The 21,214-nt window shown below is 43.7% G+C and overlaps 1 long non-coding RNA gene across 1 annotated transcript; it reads left to right on the top strand.

The window, feature by feature from the left end:
- Window positions 1-4,882: 4,882 nt before the first annotated feature.
- LOC121822789 (uncharacterized) lies at window positions 4,883-14,542 on the top strand. The gene is made up of 3 exons (XR_006064023.2): window positions 4,883-4,965; window positions 7,127-7,343; window positions 14,057-14,542. It is a non-coding gene; the product is annotated as an uncharacterized LOC121822789 (long non-coding RNA).
- Window positions 14,543-21,214: the final 6,672 nt, after the last annotated feature.

The raw sequence follows: 21,214 nt of genomic DNA, 5'->3' as shown, positions 1-21,214 counted from the left end.
GCATCATCCTAAACCTCTTCTGCAACTTTTTTAAAAGTCAACTTCTGAGAGTGAATTTGGGCATCATGGGGGCTGGCTTCTTCTGTACCTTCTCCAGGACAGCTTTCTGCCTCTATGGCAAAAATGTATTCTTGACATTTCCATAAAGAGATTGAGTGGGTGTTGGATAAATGCATCACTGTGGATCCCATTTGCCAATGCCTAGACAATGGATCACCTCTTTTCAAGGAAAACAATTGGGGTACTCCTCAGCCTCCAATAGTTCTCTTATTGGTGACATGTCCTGTGTGTGCGTGTGTGCATGTGTGTGTATGTGTTTTATAACTCTATCTTATAGTCCAAGTGGTCTGGGAATTGTTTGCTGTTTTGCTTTTTACTTCCAGAGCTGACCCGGAACTACAGAACCACTTTATTAAAGCATTTCAAGTCAGGCAGGTCTGGTTGTGCACACCTTTGATCCCAGCACTCAGGAGGCAGAGACAAGCGGATCTCTGAGTCTGAGTCCAGCCTGGAACTTACAGAGCAAGTTCTAGGACAGCCAGGGCTACACAGAGAAACCCTGACTCCAAACCCAAAAAAGGGTTGGGGGTGGCATTTCAAAAACAACTTTAAAGACATAACAGAAAAAAAATGACTTATATCTTAAAAAATCTGCTCCTGATACCCAGGAATACATTCCAGGTGACAGAGAATGCATGAAAGATTTCTCTGCCTAGAACCACCACAGCTTCCTGCTTCAACAGTGTTTGAGTGTGGCCATCAGCTGACGGCTCCAAGCCAGAGCCCTCTACCACCTTGTCATGGCCTTGACTGCCAAGTCACTCCTGAAGGTGAGCCAGAACTCCCGCCATGGCACAGAGGCTGCCATGGACCTCCAGATCAACCTGGAGCTGTATGCCTCCAATGTCTATCTGTCCATGTCTTGCTACTTTGACCAGGATGGTGTGGCTTTGAAGAACTTTGCCAAATCATTCCGATCTCATGAGGAGAGGGAAACTGGGGAACTGGTGAGGCTACAGTACTGAGAAGGTGGCCACTTTTGCTGCAGGACATCAAGACCTGATGACTAGAAGTATGGACTAAACACAATGGAGTATGCAACTGCATGTGTAAAAGACTGAATCAGTCGTGACTGGAACTTCACAACCCCACCCCCCCACTTACATAACTTTGTGGATACTCATTACCTGAATAGGTGAAATCCATCAGAGAACTGGGTGACCACATAACCAACCTGGGCAAGATAGGAGCTTCTGAAAAGCACACCCTGAGACACAGTGAAAATAAAAACTAAGAACCATAAACCCTAGAACCACGGGTGACTTCCCTGGTCAGGAAAGCAACTCATGCATGCCTGGCTACTTTTATCTTTTCTAGAAGTCACATCCCAACATCCACTTAAGTTCTTTAGCTTGTGCCATTCCTTCAAATAAGGAAATTTGGTTAAAAAAAAACAAAAAGGATGGAAGGATGGATGGATGTCTGGGTGGGTGGGCGGGTGGATGGATGGATGGGTGGATGGGTAGGTGGGCGGATGGATGGATGGGTGGATGGGTAGGTGGGTGGGTGGATGGATGGGGGATGGATGGATGGATGGATGGATGGATGGATGGATGGGCCAACTCCACATATCATTCAGACTGCAGCACAATTCTTACAGGTTTTAAAGGCAATAGAATTTCACTTTTAAATTGAGCAGGTGCAAAACTGGGAATATATTTCTGAAGTTTAAAGCTATGAACTGAAGTCCCCAGGCCCTCAAAAAAAAAAGAAGAAGAAAAAGAAAAAGAAAAAAAGCCACACCTATGTTAAATATCACTCAAGGATGATTGACAAATGAGGACTTCTATGATGAGACTAGAGAAGCCTCGTGGCTTTTCTTGCATGGTAAACAGAGCTACTTAATGAATAACACAGCGCCACATAAAACTAAAGCCACCAAGACATTTTTGTTTGTTTGTTTTATTAATGAATTAATTTATTTTAAACAGTAAAATATTCTTCTATAGAAAATAGTATAAATGATAACATTTTCTAATAAGCCCTTTTAAGCCAAATGATAGCTGAATTATACATATAAATATTGATTAGACTCTGTGATACAGAAGAGACCTATCTTAATCTGTTTAGAGAGGTATGTTTTATTTAAGTTGTGTATGTGAGATTCCTATTCATCTTTTCCCTCACTGTTTGATTTATGGCAGATGTTTTTCTATAGGTGAATCCATAATCTAAAAAGATTTTAGTCTCCCCTCCTGAAAGTACGGCCAGCATTTTCTTTCATCAGCTTGATAACGGTACAAATTCTTATCCTAATAGTGAAATGTTTCATTGAGGCCCAGTGATTGGTAAAACCAAATCTTATTCTAAGCCACAGTCATTCTAGGGTCCCCCCTGCTATATAGTCCCCCTGGTTCTGTGGGTTGCAGTCTGATTGTCCTTTGCTTTACATCTAGTATCCACTTATGAGTGAGTACATACCATGTTTGTCCTTCTGGGTTTGGGTTACCTCACTCAGGATGATATTGCCTAGTTTCATCCATTTGCCTGCAAATTTCATGATGTCATTGTTTTTCTCTGCTGAGTAGTACTCCATTGTGTATTTTCTTTATCCATTCTTCAGTTGACAGGCACCTAGGTTGTTTCCAGGTTCTGGCTATTACAAATATGCTGCTATGAACATAGTTGAGCATGTATCTTTGTGGTATGATTGAGCACAGAGATACATGCTGAACTACGTTGATAGCAGCATTAGTTTTTATTTTTTAACTAGTCATGTGGTGTGGGTGTGTGTGTGTGTGTGTGTGTGTGTGTGTGTGTGCTGTCTGTCTATCTGTGTGAGGAGGGTATGTGCACATGAGTACTGGTACCCAAGGATTCTCCTGAAGCTGGAGTTACAGACCTATATGAGTCACCTGATGTGAGCCTTTGGAAGTGTGTAAGGTTCACCACAGAGCAACATCTCGTTTGTCCACCGATGTATTTTAAAGTACCTTGATTTATGATTTTTTGTGCCCTGTTGAAATAAACACTTCATGAAACTGGTACCAGTTAGAATATACTATTTGGAGTAACAGGAATCTGTGCTCCTGGACCGTGGTCACTCACATTTAGCTTCTTCGAGGTGAGAGCTATGTGTTTCCATCAACAAAGCTCAAATGTACTGTTAAAAAAATCAAGACACTAGAAATGAGATTTTTTTCCCTTGTCCAGAGAGAGATAAAACCAAGAAAAAGAGGGAAACTCTGCATTGTGTTTACTTGGATTTGCAATAAACAAGCACGTCACAACATCAGCCCCCAGCTCCTCTCACCTGGTTCGAACGCTCGCAGTTTTCCTCTGTGCCATTTTGTGGTTGTGACTTGGTTTGGTTGCAGCTTGTGAGACAGTGTCTAATGTGGACCAGGCTACCTTCAAACTCCCCAGATAGCTGGGATAACCTTGAGCTTCTCATCCTAATTCCATCCTAATTCTCAGAGTGCTGAACCACGTGCCTGAGCAACCAAGTCCAGTTTGTGCAGAGTTTTCAGCTTGCTGGGCAAGAACTCCAAGCTCCAGCCCAGCCGCTCTGTGACTTTTTGTAATGTAAATTTTCATTCAGTCTTACCGGAAGATATCTCTTTCTCTCTCTCTCTCTCTCTCTCTCTCTCTCTCTCTCTCTCTCTCTCTCTCTCCCTCTCTCCCTCCCCCCCTTTCTCTCCTCTCTCTCTCCTCTCATATCTATCTATCTATCTATCTATCTATCTATCTATCTATCTATCTATCTATCATATCTATCTGTCTATCTATCACACACACACACACACACACACACACACACACACACACACACGCCACTCATGTTCAGACACAGTAGTGGAGAAGAAGGAACTACATTTTGTTCATGGGCCAACTACTATGAAAACACCTTCACTCAAAATTTAGTTCACAGTCTAAAAGATCTCTCTCTTTCTTTCTCTCTCTGTCTCTCTGTCTCTGTCTCTGTCTCTGTCTCTCTCTCTCTCTCTCTCTCTCGTGTGTGTGTGTGTGTGTGTGTGTGTGTGTGTGTGTGTGTGTGATGAGTGTGTGAGAATGTGAAGTTTTTCATTGTAGTTAGCTGTCAACCTATAGCCTGATAGTTCACACCTGTAATCACACCACTCGGGGAAGCTGAGGAAGGAGCGGGTAAGTCTCTGGTCTGGTGGAGGTATATTGCAAGACCCTGCCTCAAAACCCAAACAGGGCTGGACATAGTGGCTCGCACCTTTAACCCCAGCACTCAAGAGGAAGAGATTGGTGGATCTCTCTGAGATCAAGGTCAGACTGGTCTACTTAGAAATTTCCAGACCCACGTAGGCTACATAAAGAGACCCTGTCTTAAAACAAAACAAACAATAACCAAAATGAGTCAGCCTAAGTGGGAGCTGATGTCCAGGATCCAGTTTGGGGGCCCTTTTATTCTCGGTGTTCTGTCCCACTGTCCATGAGAACACTCAGCCAGCTGCCAGCCCTTCCTCTGGAGTAGCAGCTAATAGCTGAATGAAAGTGAGCACATGACCACCCCAAGGTAAGGTTGAAGAGAAAGCTTTTACTGTAGAGATGAGGGAGAGTTCGGCCAGAGGCGTCTGGAACAGTCCAAACTGAGCATGGCCAGCAGAACAGACCAGGCCACAACAGAAGGAGAAAGGGAGAGTGAGAGAAGAAAAGAAGAGAGAGGAGAGAAGGGGCCAAAGGGAGCAAGCGAGCTCACGGGAACCCCCCCCCGGGGGGGCGGGCAAGAACAGCCGAATCACACAGGAATTAGAGGCTAGGGGAAGGGAAGCCAAGCCCAGCCCTTGGGTTGGAGAGGTTTCAGGGAGAGGGGACCGGCTGAGAAATACTGGGAGGAGCCAAGGTCCTGAGTGATTCTTGTCCCCAGTTTCTTTGGGACCTGGTAACCGCCACTGGCTCCTGTTTAAAAACTAACCGTGTTTCCCAGTTGCTCCGGTAAGACCCAGTCTTTCCTTTTGCTTCAGCTCCTCCCTTCTTTGCCTTGAAGGGCACAGAAAAGGTGCTACAGACCTCCTGGGGGGGGGGGGTTCTTCTCTCTTCTTCATGGAGCCCCAAGTATCATAGATCGATTCCTCTTCGATCCGAAACCCTGCTCTCTGGATTAAGCCGCTCACTCAGAAACCTAGCTAAGCAACGCAAACTAAGGTAAAAACCGCTGTTCCATTTTGGACAGGTTTCTGAATTTTCAGCTAGAACCATCTGTCCACACTGTACTTGCCTCATGGCTGAAATCGAAAGCTACGGAGATCTTTGCTGCCATCTGTATTCTTACGTAGGCAAATGTGCATGTGTGAGCCCAAGCTTTAGCTCGGTGAGAAAATGCTTGCCTGCATGTGTGGGATGTTCCGCCCGCAGATGACTATCTATGTATTTACGCATTAACTGCATGGTATCGGTTGTGTCAGAAACAAACAATAAAGCACAAGTAGCTCAGCAAGGCAATTTATTTTTGCAAAATGTTGTACCGGAACCCCAACCCAGCCGGCAAGCACACCAGGACAGGAAGTTGATGTTTAGTCTAGCGCAGACGGTGACTCTGTCTTTCCCCGACCCCGCCCCTGTTGGCTGGAGTCCAACATCAAAGTCGTTCTCAGTTGGCTAGGTTTTTGTTTTGTTTTATTTTTATTTATAAGTTATGTGTGAGTATACGCCAGGTGCCCTCGGAAGCCAGAAGAGGGCGTCTGAGCCCCTGGAGCAGAAGTTACAGAAGCTTATGTGCTGCGTCTGGGGGTTGCTGGGAATGGAACACTCATCCTCTGGAAGAACAGCACTCACTCATTTTTGTTTGGTTGGTTTGGTTTGGTTTGGTTTTTCGAGACAGGGTTTCTCTATGTAGGTGTCCCGGAACTTGCTCTGTAGACCAGGCTGGCCTTGAACTCACAGAGATCTGCCTGTCAGGGCTATACTGTAAGACCCCAATCTAAAAAAAAAAAAAATTAACAATTGTAATCTAATATTTTGTAGATTAGCATCATCTTATACTCCACAAAATTATAATTTGTTATGGAACAGGGCGTATTTCCTGACAAACTCAAACATATTTCAATTTTCTGTAAATCTAAGAGGCCAAATACACTTGCCCTCTTGTTCCCTAATTAACACTGTAGTATTTCTTCTTACCTGGAAATCACCTATCCACTGTCTAACTTAGCAAAACAATTTAGCAATTAGGGAAATCTTTCAAATGAAAAAGTTATAAAACATAATTACTGCTCAAAAGTATCTTTATAAGTTATTGCATGTTTTCCATCTACTTGCTCTATTACACTTACTTTTGTTTTTGCTTCTTGAGACAAGGGCTCCCACTGTAATTCTGACCTGAAATTCACTATGTTGACCACACTGGTGTAGCATTGTAGAGGGTCCTCATGCCTCTGCCCTCTGAGGGCTGCAGTTAAAGGAATGTGCCACCACATCCTGCTCAACTAAAATCCTCACCACGGTACTAAATTTATGAGAATTATGACAGTGAATTTTTGGCTAAAATATCAATTTTTATGTTTTGTTTTGGTTTTGTAGGGTTTTTTGTTTTTGTTTTTGTTTTGAGTCAGGGTCTCACTATTACGTATCCCTGGCTTGTAGACCAGGCTGGTCTCTAACTCACAAGAGATCCATCTGCCTCTGTCTCCTGAGTGCTAGGATTAAAGGCCTGAGCCACAAGGCCTGGCTTGTTTTGTTGTTGCTGTTTTTGTTTTTTAAGAACCTTAACTAGGAGTAGTCATGCACACCTTAATCCCAGAACTCTGGAGGCAGAGTTAAGCAGATCTCTGTGAGTTTAAATCCAGTCTGTTTTATGTAGTAAGTTTCAGGGCAACAAGGCAGGGAGAGCCTGTCTCAAAAAGAAAAAAAAAAAAACCCTAAAGAAATAAATAATAATTTAAAAATAAAAAAAAAAAAGAACTTTTTCTCCTTTGGTGTTTCTGATAGCTGACAGCAGTTGATTAAAAAAAAGTATAATTTTGAAGTTTTTACCTCCCTGCCAGGTTGTAACTCAGTGTTAAAGCACCTGCCTAGCTTGAACAAGGGGCTGGGTTTGAGTCCCCCACACAACAACAATAATAATGAAATAAAACCTCTCTCTCCAACTAATCCTCAGAGTTTGGAAACCATGAATTTCTAGTTTCTAGAATGTGGCCTTTGCATAAGTTCACTGAGAATCGGCTCTTGTACCTGGACACAAGCGGAGACCCTGGTCCAGTTGTCAAGGTTTCAGGTCATTGTAAGGAAGGAAGGAAGGCCATCTGCGTGGAGGCAACAGAAAAGCTGAGCCTGTTCCTTACCATCACAGTCTCGTGCAGGTTCACTGGCCCATGGTAAGCGAAGAATATCACTTCCTTGGGGAACCACTCTGGATTTTTATACATGTTAATAAATGTGCGTGTCATTTCAGAAAGGAATGAAGGAAGGAAGTGCAATTTGATTCCTTGTTAGAAGTTCTGTGAATTATTTGAAAGGACAGAGAGGGTCAATTACTTCTTCCTGCGCTTCCTGCAAATAATTAGGCCAAGTTTAATGAGGCTAAAACCTCAATTTGCAAACAATTTGAATTTGCTTGACTCTCTTTGATAAAATTGGAGGAACAAGAAGAAAAATTATATTTCAGAAAAAGACTGTAATTTGCTTGTTATTAAATTTGATTTTCACTTTTTTTGAAGTTTTATGATACATCTGCAATTGGAACTGGATCCTGAATTCCCCCTGGCATACAATGCTACATTAATTAGCTTTTCATTACTGTAGTAAAATGCTTGAGGCAGCTAACTTGGTAGAGCCTAGTAGTTTATTTAGTCCACAGTTTGGGACATTCAAAGACTTGGTACTGCAATCAGCTCAGTTCTGGTAAACACTTTAGGGTGAACAGCGGATGGTAATCCAAGATGGGGATGGAGGGATTGATTTTGATTGATTCATTGTAGACAGAAGTTTCTGTCCTACCCAGTCCTGCAGGCGCTCAGTCTCAAATAAACACACAGAGGCTTATATTAATTACAACCTGTTTGGCCTATTGCTCAGGCCTATAACTAACTCACTCTGACGCTTAAATTAACCCATAATTCTTGTCTATGTTTAGCCACGTGGCTTGGTACCTTTTCTCAGTTTAACATCCTCATCTTACTTCCTCTGTGTCTGGCTGGTGACCCTGTCTCTGCCTTTCCTCTTCCCAGCCTTTTCCTAGTCTGGTTGTCCCGCCTACACTTTCTGCCTGGCTACTGGCCAATCAGCATTTATTAAACCAATAGGAGCGACAAATCTTTGCAGTGTACAAGAGCATTATCCCACAGCATTTCCCATTTTTTTCTTTGTAAAACAAAAACCCTGAATCTCATCTCCTTTGTTTAGCTTTTTTTTTTTTTTTGACCATTATCCATAACAATTTGTAACCAACATTCTAAACAAAGACAAACATCCATAATCCGTTTTGGGGGAATGTGGGTGTAGATTTCTAGGCTATTCTCTGCTGATTGGTGGGTGCTGGTGATCTTGAGGGACCCTGAGAAAATTTAGAATTATGGTTAAATCTTGGCTGTAGTAGTCTATGAGGATGGATTGTCACAGCCAGTTGCCTTGAAGCTGTTCCAGATGTTGGATCATCTGGGCCATGGCTTTCACTGGAGACCTTTCAGGGGGTCTTGGTCAATCAAACCATATTAGCTTGGAAGCCATCCATAGGGTCTCATCTTCTGTGGAAACAAAAGCAGACCCTCATTTCCAAAGCGACATGTCCTTAGACACAAATTTTGAAGTCATGCTACCTTAAGAATATATATGTTGATTTAACTTAGCAGCCTTTACAATCAAATATCTCTCTGCAGTTAGCTCATTACGAGTCAAAAAATTTAAAGAAAACATCATATATATAATCCAGACTCTCTATGTATTTTCCATTTTTATGTGGCCTAATTTTTATATTATGTTTATTGTCTCTCTACAGATGTTATTTTTCCAATTACTTATTTTGTTGTATATCTGCCTATATTCCTTTTTCTCTCTCTCCCAAGCCTATGCTACGTTTGTACATATATTGTAAACTGTTTAGAGGTTTTTCCCACCTGAATCTGTCCTATTGTGTATCTGTAACTATTTTCTTACCAGTATTTTAAACTGCTAAGCAGTACAGCAGCTTTGGCTGCTGACTCCGCCCCATCTGGCTTCCCAGCATGGCGGAGGTACATTCATCGCCAGCTCTGGAAGCCATCTATTATCCCAACTTTGGGAAGCAGTGGGTCCACCACCAAGGAGCACGCAGCCCATAAACCGTTTTTTGTCTGTATGAGCAAAAGTTAAATCTGCCATGCAGCACACGGTCCAGTTTGGAGATGCCTCTGTGTATCGTGGTAGGAATCAGCCATGCTGTGTTCAAGCTCAAATGCCTTGGTGTCTCTTTACTGCAGCATCTCTGTATCATGTCCCTCGGGAGAGACACAAACTAGGAAGCTTTTCTTAACTCCACTTTTTAGCCTTTTTTTTCCCTCTTTTTTTCAAGCTCTCTCAGGTTTTAGGTGAAAATTATTACCCCATGTTGGGTGCCAAGTGTAGCCAGATAAATCTTTCTTTCCCACCGGTACCCAAATAACCAATCAGAGGTTTAGTATTACTTATAAACTGTTTGGTCTATAGCTCAGGCTTCTTGCTAGCTAGCTCTTTCATCTTAAATTAACCCGTTTCTATTAATCTATGTGTTGCTGCATGGCATGGCATTACCAGTCTGTTGGCATGTTGCTACTTGGGAGGCAGACTGGTGTCTGCTCTCACACTGCCTTTCTTCTCCTTGTCTCTTTGCTTGGATTTCCCACCTGGCTATAACCTGCCTTGCCATAGGCCAGGGCAGCTTCTTTATTAACCAATAGTAGCAACACATATTCACAGTATATAGAAAGACCATCCACAGCAATTTTTTCATGTGCTTCAAGACATGCCTCAGTAGATGTAACGGGCTCCTATTAGGCCCCACATCATTTCCTTTTTAGCTGTTATTACTATTAATGATGCCATGAGAGTAAAATCCTCCACTCTAGGGCTGTGAGGGTGTAGCTCAGTGGTCATGTTTGGCTAACATACAGAAGGCCTTGAGTTTGAGCTCAAGCACCATAAGGGGGGAAATGCTTGATTCCATTTATCTGCATTCCTCACTTTTTCTCATACTACCATGGACACCATTAGAAGACATCTAATAAATATTTGTTTGTTTTAAGGTAAGATAATAAAAGTGAAAACAGCTGGACAGTGGTGGCACATGCCTTTAATCCCAGCACTAGGGAGGCAGAGGCAGGTGGATCACTGAGTTCAAGGCCAGCCTGGTCTCCAGAGCGAGTTCCAGGAGAGCCAGGGCTACACAGAAAAACCCTGTCTCAAAAACAAAAATAAAAAGTGAAAAACGATGCCTGCCACATAGCAGGTGATCAGTAATGCTTCCTACACCTGAAAAGATAATTTTTAAACTCGATATTAACAAAACAGGGAGGAAATAGTCAGCTAGACACCAGAAGACTAGAGCAAGCATCCCTGTTGTGTGATGTTCTGATCAAATTCTGACAATAAAGTTTGTTTTGAGTCAGAGGGCAGAGCTAGCTACTAGCTGATCAAAATGAACCAAAGAGGTTTTGGAGGACTGAGGATAGGAGACAGGAAGTAGTAAGGCGGGGCTGGGAGGGAGGCTCTTCATCATGAAGGAATGGAAGAGATAGGAGGTTACTGGTGGCTCTTCCATCAATTCTCTGATCATTCGGGTTCTTACCCCGAAGAATATCTAGCTGGGCGGTGGTGGTGCACACCTTTAATCCCAGCACTTGGGAGGCAGAGGCAGGCAGATCTTAGTGAGTTCGAGGCCAGCCTGGTCTACAGAATGAGTTCCAGGATAGCCAGGGCTGTTACACAGAGAAACCCTGTCTCAAAAAAATGAAGAAAAGAAGAAGAAGAAGAAGGAGGAGGAGGAGGGGGAGGAGGAGGAGGAGGAGGAGGAGGAGGAGGAGGAGGAGGAGGAGGAGAAGAAGAAGAAGAAGAAGAAGAAGAAGAAGAAGAAGAAGAAGAAGAAGAAGAAGAAGAAGAAGAAGAAGATCTGACTCCTGACTTTTTGTTGATAAAGAATAATTAGATAAACGCTTCACATCTCGGGATTCTAAGACAGTGTAAGTGGAGTCTGGCCCTCTTTCCTGTCAGTTTATGAAAGACAGTGGTTGGAGTGTGGTTGCCTGGAGAGAGTGTGAGACAAACGCTTTCCACTCACCGAAGCCCACCGAGTGTCTCAGGCTCCTCCAGTCTTCACACAGAGCAAGGCCTTCCAGCTACTTGAGATTGGAAGCATATATTCGACCATCTTACTCACTCAGTTTGCCAGCAGGGGTTTCACAGGACTTTGCAGTATTTTACCTGCTCGTCTGTCTCCTAGGCTGGCAGCTAATTCCCCACAATGACTTTTTAAAGAAAACCTTTCATGGTTCTCTTGTTCACTGTCAACACACCCAGTAGGGTGCATCTGTTTGTCATAACTATGGGGAGGTTTCTGCCCAAATTCATGCTTGTCCACCAGTTTTGAAATCTCAAATCTAAAAGACCTCGATCAAGTTTGAAGGTAATTTATTCATACTCAGAGAAAGGGTTTAAACATGCCCTCAGTGGAATCAATAGCATTTGTAGGAGTCTGGAGCACAGCTCAGTGGTAGGAGCACTTGCCTAGCATCAAGCATGAGGCCCTAGGTACAACCCAGAGGAGGTGGCTCATGCATGTCCAAGTGCATGAGCATTAGGTGAAGAACTAATTTCCAGACTCCTTGGAAAGCTCCATTTAATTTTGAGTTTAGAATTAGAGCTGGAGAGATGGCTCAGAGGTTAAGAGTACTGGCTACTCTTCCAGAGGTCCTGGGTTCAATTCCCAGCAACCATATCATGGCTCAAAACTATCTATAATGAGATCTTGTGCCCTCTTCTGGCAGGCAGGCATATACACAGGCAGAACACTGTATATGTAATAAATAAATCTCAAAATGGAAAAAAAAAAAAAAAGAATTTATCCTTTCAGATATAAGAAGCATTACTGGCCAGGCGGCGGTTGAAAGGATGATAAATGGCGCTGGTGGTGGCGCTGGTTACCGAGTGGAAAGGTCATGATCACGACAGAACCCAGTGTTAGTTTTCAGAGCTTTATTAGGAGGAAATAGGGGAGGAGAGGAGAAAGGAGAGCCAGGCCTGGAGAGGAAAGCATGTGCAGAGGGCAGAGAAAGATGGTGGGGGCAGGAGCAGAGAGAGAGCGGGGTCTGCATCCAGCTTTTTAAGGCACAGATTGTGTGACCATACATAGTCGCCAGCACACACTGATGACATAAGACGCAAGACCTTTTACTTAACTCCTGAACTGCGCATGTGCAGTTATGTAGCTGGAGTGAGGGCAGAATTCTAACAGTGGTGGCGCACACCTTTAATCCCAGCACTCAGGAGGCAGAGGCAGGTGGATCTCTGTGAGTTCAAGGCCAAGCCTGGTCTACAGAGCAAGTTCCAGGACAGGCTCCAAAGCTACACAGAGAAACCCTGTCTCGGGAGGGGGGGAGGGGGGAAGAAGAAGCATTACTGATGACCTGCTATGTGGCAGGCATTGTTCTCACTTTTATTATCTTATCTTATCTTAAAACAAGCAAATGTTTATTAGATGTCTGCTGTGTCCACGATAGTACAAGGCAAGGTGAGAAATGTGAATAAGCAGAACCGAAAGAGAGAGAAGTATTTCAATTTCAATCAATTTGGAAATATTCTCTGGCCCTCTCCTTTCTGTTCCTTCATCCACCATCCATTTGGAGATGATTCAGGAGTGGAAATCTCATGTACCTAAGCCTTTGTCTCCTTGGGATTCAGACAGTTACACATCTAACAACTTGCCTCGTCCTCCTGGACGAGGTTTACCACAGATTCTTACTTCCTGTACCCCATCCTCCCCCTATCCCCTAATGTCTTCACTCAGTTTCCCTCTGTGTTTCCCAGTGTCAGTGGGCTAGCCATCCTATCACCATGACAACCTTCTCTACTTCCATATGCAAGCCATCTACAGTCTGTCAAAACTCACTCTTCCACTTCTGTCTCTACTTCTGTTACTGAAGCATTGCATGTTTACATTCTAATAACCTCCTAACCAGCCTACCTAGACTCTTTCTAACCTCTGCCAAATGTATTTGCCATGCTATAGTAAAAACAAAAATGGCTTTAAAAACAAAAAACCCATACCAAGTCCCTTCAACAGCTTCTATCATAGATACTCATATAGATTATTTTAAATTAAAATGTTCTTCCCTCTTAATGACCCCAACTTCTTTTTGAGGCAGAGTCTCATTGTATAACTATGGCTGGCCTGGAACTTGCCATGTAGACCAGGTTGGCCACGAACTCACAGAGATCCACCTGCCTCTGCCTCCTGGGTGCTGGGATTAAAGGTGTGCGTGATCACACCCAGCCCCTCCACAGCCCACCCCCGCCCCCGCCCCCTTCACATTTCTAGTGAAGCATCAGTTTCCTGGGAGGTTCTTCTTTGCTTCACAGTGAGGCCAAATCCCTCTGCTTCCCAACTCTGTGCAGCTCCTTAATATTGCTTAATATTGCCCATCAAGTTGTAGTCTGAGCTCTATCTGTGTTATTATGTCTCACTAATCTCAGTCATAAAGGCATAGATCACATTTAATTTTTTTCTTATTTTTAGTACGTACAAACACCAGGTACCAACACCATGTCTGGAACACAGTAGTTGTTAAGGAGCTGTTTATTGGGTAAATAAATGCATACATTCCAACATCAAATCTTCTCCCAACAATAAATACCAACCAAAGGGAAAATAAACATTTTTTTGAACAAAAGAACATATGAAAATTATCTAGGTGCACATGTTTGTAAAAGTGTCCCTACTTTATAACTTCCACCAAGTCAGGTTCTGCAGGTTCTGTGAATTTCTGGAGACCAGGCCACTGCAATTTGTTTCCAGGATGCTGGTAACAATGTACTTTTCTTCATCTGTTCCTACTTTCTAATGTTCTTTGCTTTGTGCAAACAGACTGTGAGCACAAAGACACATCAGCTCCAAGGACAGGAAGAGCCCAGGACGTCCACCTTGCCTGGTGGTCAGCTTGTCTCGGAGGAGCAAAGTACGCACTTGGCTGTCTATTCCTAAGGCCAAGGTGAAGACTGTGTTCTAGAAAGAGAATTATGTCTAAATATAGGCCAGAGGATCCAGAATTTCAGACTAGCTCCCTCCGTGTGTGAGTGACTAGAGGGAATGAAGGAACAGAAGATGAAGGGTTTAAGTGTGTGAGTTCATTTAAGGACACATCCCAATAAGGAAAAGCCATGCAGCATCTGATTGTTTTATGAAGCACTGTGAAGAGAATTGTTTGGCACTGTTTGTATATAACAGACTCACAATTTGTGTCTTTAAATATGAAGCTCAAATCACCTCGTCTAAAATTATGCTTCCTACCAAGATTGCTTAGTAACCACTCATAGGAAAGAACACAGGCCTGGAGGCGGGACCTCAGCTCTCCTCAGACAATGACTTCCACTTAGAGAATCCTGGTGAAGGCACTTCCGGTTCCTGCCCGTTTCTCTGCTACTCAGGCTCTGTGGCTCTTGAAAGGCTTCAGCGCTTCTGATGGAAAGTCAGAAGGTTGAATATTTTCCATCCTGAAAGTCCCTTCCGGTTTAGAATCACTTGATTTGAGCCTGTGTTTCTGCTGAGGGACTGGAGTCGCCTGAACAGTTTGTTCGATCGCATGAGCATTTGGCGGAAAGGTTCCGAACTCCTCAGAAGGATCCATTCAAAGGAAAAATTGATGTCAACCAAATAAAGTGGGCGGAGAAGGCTGTCCTTTGTTCTGAAACAGGAAGTAATAAAAGCTGACGTGGTGGCGTGTCCTAGCTAGGGCTATACCGCTGCAATGAAACACCATGACCAAAAGCAACTTGAGGCGGGAAGGCCTTGTTTGGCTTACACTTCCACGTTGTAGTCCATCAGGGAAGGAAGTCAAACAGGGCCAGAGCTCAAACAAGGCAAGAACCCAGAGGCAGGAGCTGATGCAGAAGCCACGGAAGAGTACAGCTTACTGGCTTGATCCTCAAGGCTTGCTCAACCTGCTTTCTTTATTTTTGTTTGTTTTTTGTTGTTGCTGTTTTGTTTGTTTGTTTGTTTGTTTGTTTGAGATAAGGGTTTTTCTGTGTAGCTTTGGAGCCTGTCCTGGAACTCACTCTGTAGACCAGGCTGGCCTCGAACTCACAGAGATTCACCTGCCTCTGCCTCCCCAGTGGTGGGATTGAAGGCATGCACCACCACCGCCAGACCTGCTTTCTTATAAAATCCAGAACCACCGGCCCAGGAAGGCACTAAGCACAGTGAGCTGGGCCCTCCCACATCAATCACTAATTAAGAAAATGCCCTACAGACTTGCCTGTAGCTTGATGTTATGGAGGCAATTTCTCAACTCAGGCTCCCTCCTCTCTGATGACTCTTGCCTGTGTCAAGGTGACATAAAACTAGCCAGGACATGCTAGGAGGCAGTAGTGTGGCTATGTGGGAGGTCTGTCAGTTAAGGCCACAAGTTCCAGATAGTTCTGGACAACAAGAGGGAGACCGTTTTCAGAAAAGAACAAGCTGTCCCAGTCACCCCAGAGCCTGGGAGGCAGAAATGGGAGGCTGCAAAGTTTAGGACTTGCTGAGCTTCAGAGGGATCAACAGCCTGGATGCCATGGGAAGACCTTGTATCAGGGAGGAGGTGGGTGTGTACACGGGGTACACAAATTCAAGTTGCTACAATCACCTGCTGCTTCCTGCCCCAGCAGAGAGAGACACCTTGTCCCATCTTGGGGAAACCAAATGTCAGCCTCTCGATCCACAAGACCAAGAATATGTGGTGTGGACGGGAGTACTGTTTGCTCAATTCGTCTCCCAGGAACAAAAGGACTCTGAAGTCAATTGCTTTGCTTTGTTGTACAGATGCCAGATACACTGTGCGGCCGGGGCTTTCCCTGTTGCTTTGTTTGTGTGGTTTTTATAAGATGGGGGGCCCACTATATAGCCCAGGGTAGCCTCCATCCATCCCACAAGCCTCCTGCCTCAGCCTCCCAAGTGCTGAGATTAACAGCATGCATTGCCATGTCTGGCTCATTTTTTAAAAATATTTCTTCTTTTTTTTTGAGATTATAATGTAATTACATCATTTTCCCTCTCCCTTTGCTTCCTCTAAACCTTCCCATATATCCCTCCTTGCTCTTTTTCAAATTCATGCCCGGGTAGGACTGTTTCTCCTGCTCTCGGTGTCCCCAGTTGCCTGGAGTTCTTTGTGGACAGTTGAGGCTTCCTGGGCTTCCCCATCCACTTCGGCAATCTGTTGATGTTCTTTTTCAGCTCGTGTTTAGGCAGTCACATTGGTGAGATTTCATGGGTGTAGCTTCTGACACCCCCAGAAGACACACTCTCACAGCAAACCTCCTGTTGCCATAAGAAAAAAAATCTAGAGAAAATAGAATTTGTTAAAGTAATTTTCAAATTTAACACCCATGACTATAGAATCTCTAACATGTAGCAAAGTATAATTTTCTCAAGAGTAATATAGCAAAAAGAGATACACATCTATCACTTCTCAGACACACTTAATGTCAACTCCCTTTGGAATCACGTTGGCTTCTGTTACTATGGTTAAAGATTAACTTGAATCTTACACAGACAGGATAAAAAAGAATTTTGGCTTTGAAAGACCACAATCTGAGTTCATTCTTTCAGTATCCAGTGCTATAAGCTTACTCTGAGCATGTTTAGACTAAGCTGATCTTTCAATATTTATTTATTGTATGTAAATAACACATGCCCCTTCTGGCAACGCTGCTCACATTCTAACAAAGCAAGGACTCTGAGGACCCACTGTCGACACTGGCGTCTCAAAGCTTCCGGTTCAAGTTGCCCCGTGACTGTGGGCACCACCCTCATCCTATGGGATTCCTTATGAATAACACAGCGTACGGACGCTTGTAATTACCTACAGCCAGACAACGCTCTTTGAAGTTCCTAAGAGCAAACTGCTCCGGGTGCCTGTCCACAATTGTTTATTAGTTGGTCAGATTACAAAGCATATCTTAATTTACTCAGAGCAAAGCAGCATTCTTTCATGTTTTAAAAGCTGAGTTACAGCATCACTAACTTAAACACAGAACATGCACATAGAAAGAATCTGTTTTCATGGGAAACAGCACCATCAATATATTTGAACATGTTAAAACTTTTGTTTTAAGAGAATGGTTACTAACATTGAAAATAGTCAAATCCCACCGAAGGGAAGATAATATTTTCCTGGTAAGGTATATTGTGCACTTCAGTGCTGGTGACTCACGTGTTTATAGCAAGCTGCTCATCTTCAGCTGGTGGGGCAGGAATGTGGGATACACCTGTAATTCCAGCACGTAAGAGGCTGAGGCAGAAGTTGTTGGTCAGTGTTATTCTCAGCCACACAGAGTGTCTAGGACCACTCAAGCTACATGTGATTCTGTCTCAAAACGAAACAACGTAAAGCTGAACAAAAATGTTTGGGGGACACTTTTTCTACAAAGTCAGCATTGCTGACTACCCCCCCCCCACTCCCCACTGCACTAAGTCTCAAACCTCCTACTTTTGTTTTGAAAGTCTTCATCTGGACTTCCTGTTGACTCAATATCCTATTTTTTTAAGGTGTATTTTATTTTTAACTATGTGCGCTTGTGTGTGTCAGAAAGGGGTATGTGCACATGAATACAGATGCCCTCAGAGACCAGAAGAAGGCATCCAATCCCCTGTTCCAGGTAATTATTACTCCAGTCCTCTGCAAATGCAGTTCAGGATTCTACCCCTGAGCCATCTCTCCAGACTCTACATCCTATTTTTATGTAGGAAATTTGCTAACAATTTGATGTAAAAAAAAAAAATCCCATGCTTATTTTCATCTATCTCCATAGTAACTACACATCAACAGCCCTGTAAAACCTTAGACCAAGACAAAAGCATATAACCAAGCAGCAAGTGTTTTCCTAAGCGCTGTCTCTGAGCCAGTCTGGTCCATGTGATGGCCAAACGCACTCTACACCCACAGTAATGGAATCAACTGTACCCTTCCATCAGTCAGGAAGAGGTGGTATAAAGACCGTGTGGAATCACACACTATCCATCTTGTGCAAAATATGCCACAGTTGGAACAAAATTAGGGCTAACGAGACAGCTCAGGCAGTAAAGTGCTTGTCACACAACCACACGGACCTGAGTTCGGATCCCTAGTCCGGGGGATTGGGGAGGGGGGTGGGAGGGGTGGGGAGTGGGGTGGCCACATCTGGACTCCCAGCACTAGGAAGGCAGAGAGAGCAGAAGGGGAATTCCAGGGGCTCGTGGCCGGCCAGCCTAACAGAACTGTGAGCTCCAGGTTCAGTGAGAACCCCATCTCAAACAAGAAAACAGAGGGCCGGCCAAGTGGCTCAGCAGGAAAAGGTATTGTGGCCAAACCTGGCAACCTAAGTTTGATCCCCAGAAGCCCTGTGGTGGGAGGAGAGAATGGACTCCCTCACGTTGTCCATGTGATGTGTGTGCAGCCTCCTTGCCCTCTTCACCACCCCCCAACAAAATAAATAATTTTTTTAAAAATAAGGTAAGCTGGGTAGTGTGGCACACACCTTTAATCCTAGAATTAGGAGTCCAAATGTGGAGTTCTGTGAGTTCTAGGCAGCCTGGTCTACACAGCAAGTTCCAGAACAGCCAGGGCTGCATAAAGTTTCTCTGTCTCAAAAAAAAAAAAAAAAAAAAAAAAAGCAAAACAAAAAGTAAGTAAAAATACATAAATAAAAATTAAGGTGGAAGGGCCAGAGAGATGGCTCAGCAGTTGAGATGACTTTTTGCTCTTGTAGAGGACCTGGCTTTGATTCCCATCACCCACATGGTGGCTCATAACCACCCGTAAGTCCAGTTCCATGGGATCTGACGGCCTCTTTTAACCTGAGTGAGTATCAGGCACACACTTGGTGCACATAAATATTTGCAGGCAAAACATTCATACACATAAAGTAAAATAATACTCTGTAAAGAGTATTAGTAGAAAATAATACTAGCCAGGTGGTGGGTGGTTTATGCCTTTGGTCCTAGCACTCGGGAGGCAGAGCTAGGTGAACCTCTGTGAGTTCGAGGCCAGCCTGGTCTACAGAGCGAGATCCAGGACAGGCACCAAAACTACACAGAGAAACCCTGTCTCGAAAACAACAATAACAATAATAACAATAAGGTGGAAAGCAATTGCAGAAGTCCACAGACAGCACCCACAGGCGCATACACTGGCATGCACCTGGACCGAGAGCCAAAGGGAACAGGAATTTTGCCATCAGATGTGCCAGGAGTGGCTTCCCAACATTTAAGCACAACTATTAAGTCCATCGAGGGAGCAAGTCCCCTCTCCAGCAGGAAGGTCATTGGAACTCCGATGAGTCATTTCCAAACGATGTTGATATGAATGTGACATCAACTTGCATGCACAGGCCAATCCCAAAATTTTTCAATGTGCTCTTAAAAGTCTCAACTGATGATTTTGTGTGCTGCACATGCCTCAGGTAAACATGACAGGCTTTTCAGTGTCATGCAGCCAAGCAACAGCAGTCCCGTGGCTGGCACCTGCCTAAGAGGGTGAACCACAGTCACTTCAGTGTTTATGCTCCAGTCTCCCCGCCCACCCTCCTAATGCTCAGGTGTTATGACACCTCAACTGTTACAACATGCAGATTGACAAAGCGTTCTCATCAGCAAATGCTTCAGATAGTTAAAATGAAAATAACAGCAGCTAAGTTAGTAAACGGAACCTAACATTAAGGAAAACAAAGGTTTACAGTGTAGAAAACAAAGGGTCCTGGCCTAGAGTCATAGGATCCTACGGTGGAAAGTGCATTACAGGTATCTAGTTTAACCATCGCCTGATACAGATCCTTTGGGGTTTTTCAATACAGGGTTTCTCTGTGTAGTTTTGGTGCCTGTCCTGGAACTCACTCTGTAGTCCAGGCTGGCCTCAAACTCACAGAGATCCCCCTGGCTCTGCCTCCCGGGTGCTGGGATTAAAAGTGTGCATCACCACATCTGACCCTCTTTTTAAAAAACATTTATTTTTATTTATGTCTCTGTCTGTCTGTCTGTTTCTCTGTCTCTCTTTGTCTTTTCTTCATCTGTCTCTGTGTGTGCCCAAACACCTTTTTCCACACTCTCCTTGACAAAAGGCCACTCAGCCTCTCCTTGGCCCTTTGTAAACAGTGTATTACCAATTCCTCCTACATTGGCTCTGTTGTTTTTGGTTGTTTGGTTTTGGTTTTGTTTTTTAAAGTACATCACAATAGCACCCGTACCCGGCTGTCCGCTCAGGAGCACCTTACCCCCCAGCCCCTGGGTCCCTTTTTACTTTTCTGTTTCCTGCAGTGACTCCAAGTTATATACTCACTTCTAAAGAAGAACAACAACAAAGAAGAGACAAAAAATAATAATAAAGATTCAGAGTGGGGACTCACAAATAAGAGAGAACATGGTGTTTGTCTTTCCGGGTCTAGGTTGACTCACTCAGGATAATATTTTCTAGCTCCATCCATTTCCATGCAAATTTCATTTTCCTTTACAGCTAAATAGTATTCCATAGTGCATATGTACCACATTATTCATTTTTGGGTTCAAAGTGATCCACATGAGACAGTTTTGACAATTATGCTGCTTAAGCTAATTAAAGGTTTAGGTCCTTTTTACTGATGGCCAGACCAAGAGCCGACTTGTGTCTCAGAAAAGTCTCTTGGTGCCCAAGCTCAGGGTTGCAGGGTTTTAAAGACAAAAACCACCAAGACCATAGTTCACATCAAAGTTAGATGAGGGTCAGAGTGACCTTGAACCGTTCACTCCTGGCAGAGCATGGCACTTAATTTCAAGATAACAAGTCAATTATTTTTTGACTTACACTTTTTTCTTGTTTCATTTTACTTATTTTGCTTAATACATCTGGACTGTGGTCAAGGCCATGGAAACGTCAAGTGTGTTGCCAAGGCAGGTGTTACTGTTATGGGGAGGTAGATAGAAGGCTGAGAACTGTCTAAGCAAACACTAACTGGAGTCAGAACAAAATGGCATTACTTTAGTCATTTCAGGTTGAAGGACATTTTGGTTGTCTCCATTTCCTAGCTATCCTGAATAGAG

Source organism: Peromyscus maniculatus, chromosome 15, assembly GCF_049852395.1.
Source record: "Peromyscus maniculatus bairdii isolate BWxNUB_F1_BW_parent chromosome 15, HU_Pman_BW_mat_3.1, whole genome shotgun sequence".
In the NCBI taxonomy this organism is placed as follows: domain Eukaryota; kingdom Metazoa; phylum Chordata; class Mammalia; order Rodentia; family Cricetidae; genus Peromyscus; species Peromyscus maniculatus.
This window is presented reverse-complemented; position numbering and strand designations above follow the sequence as displayed.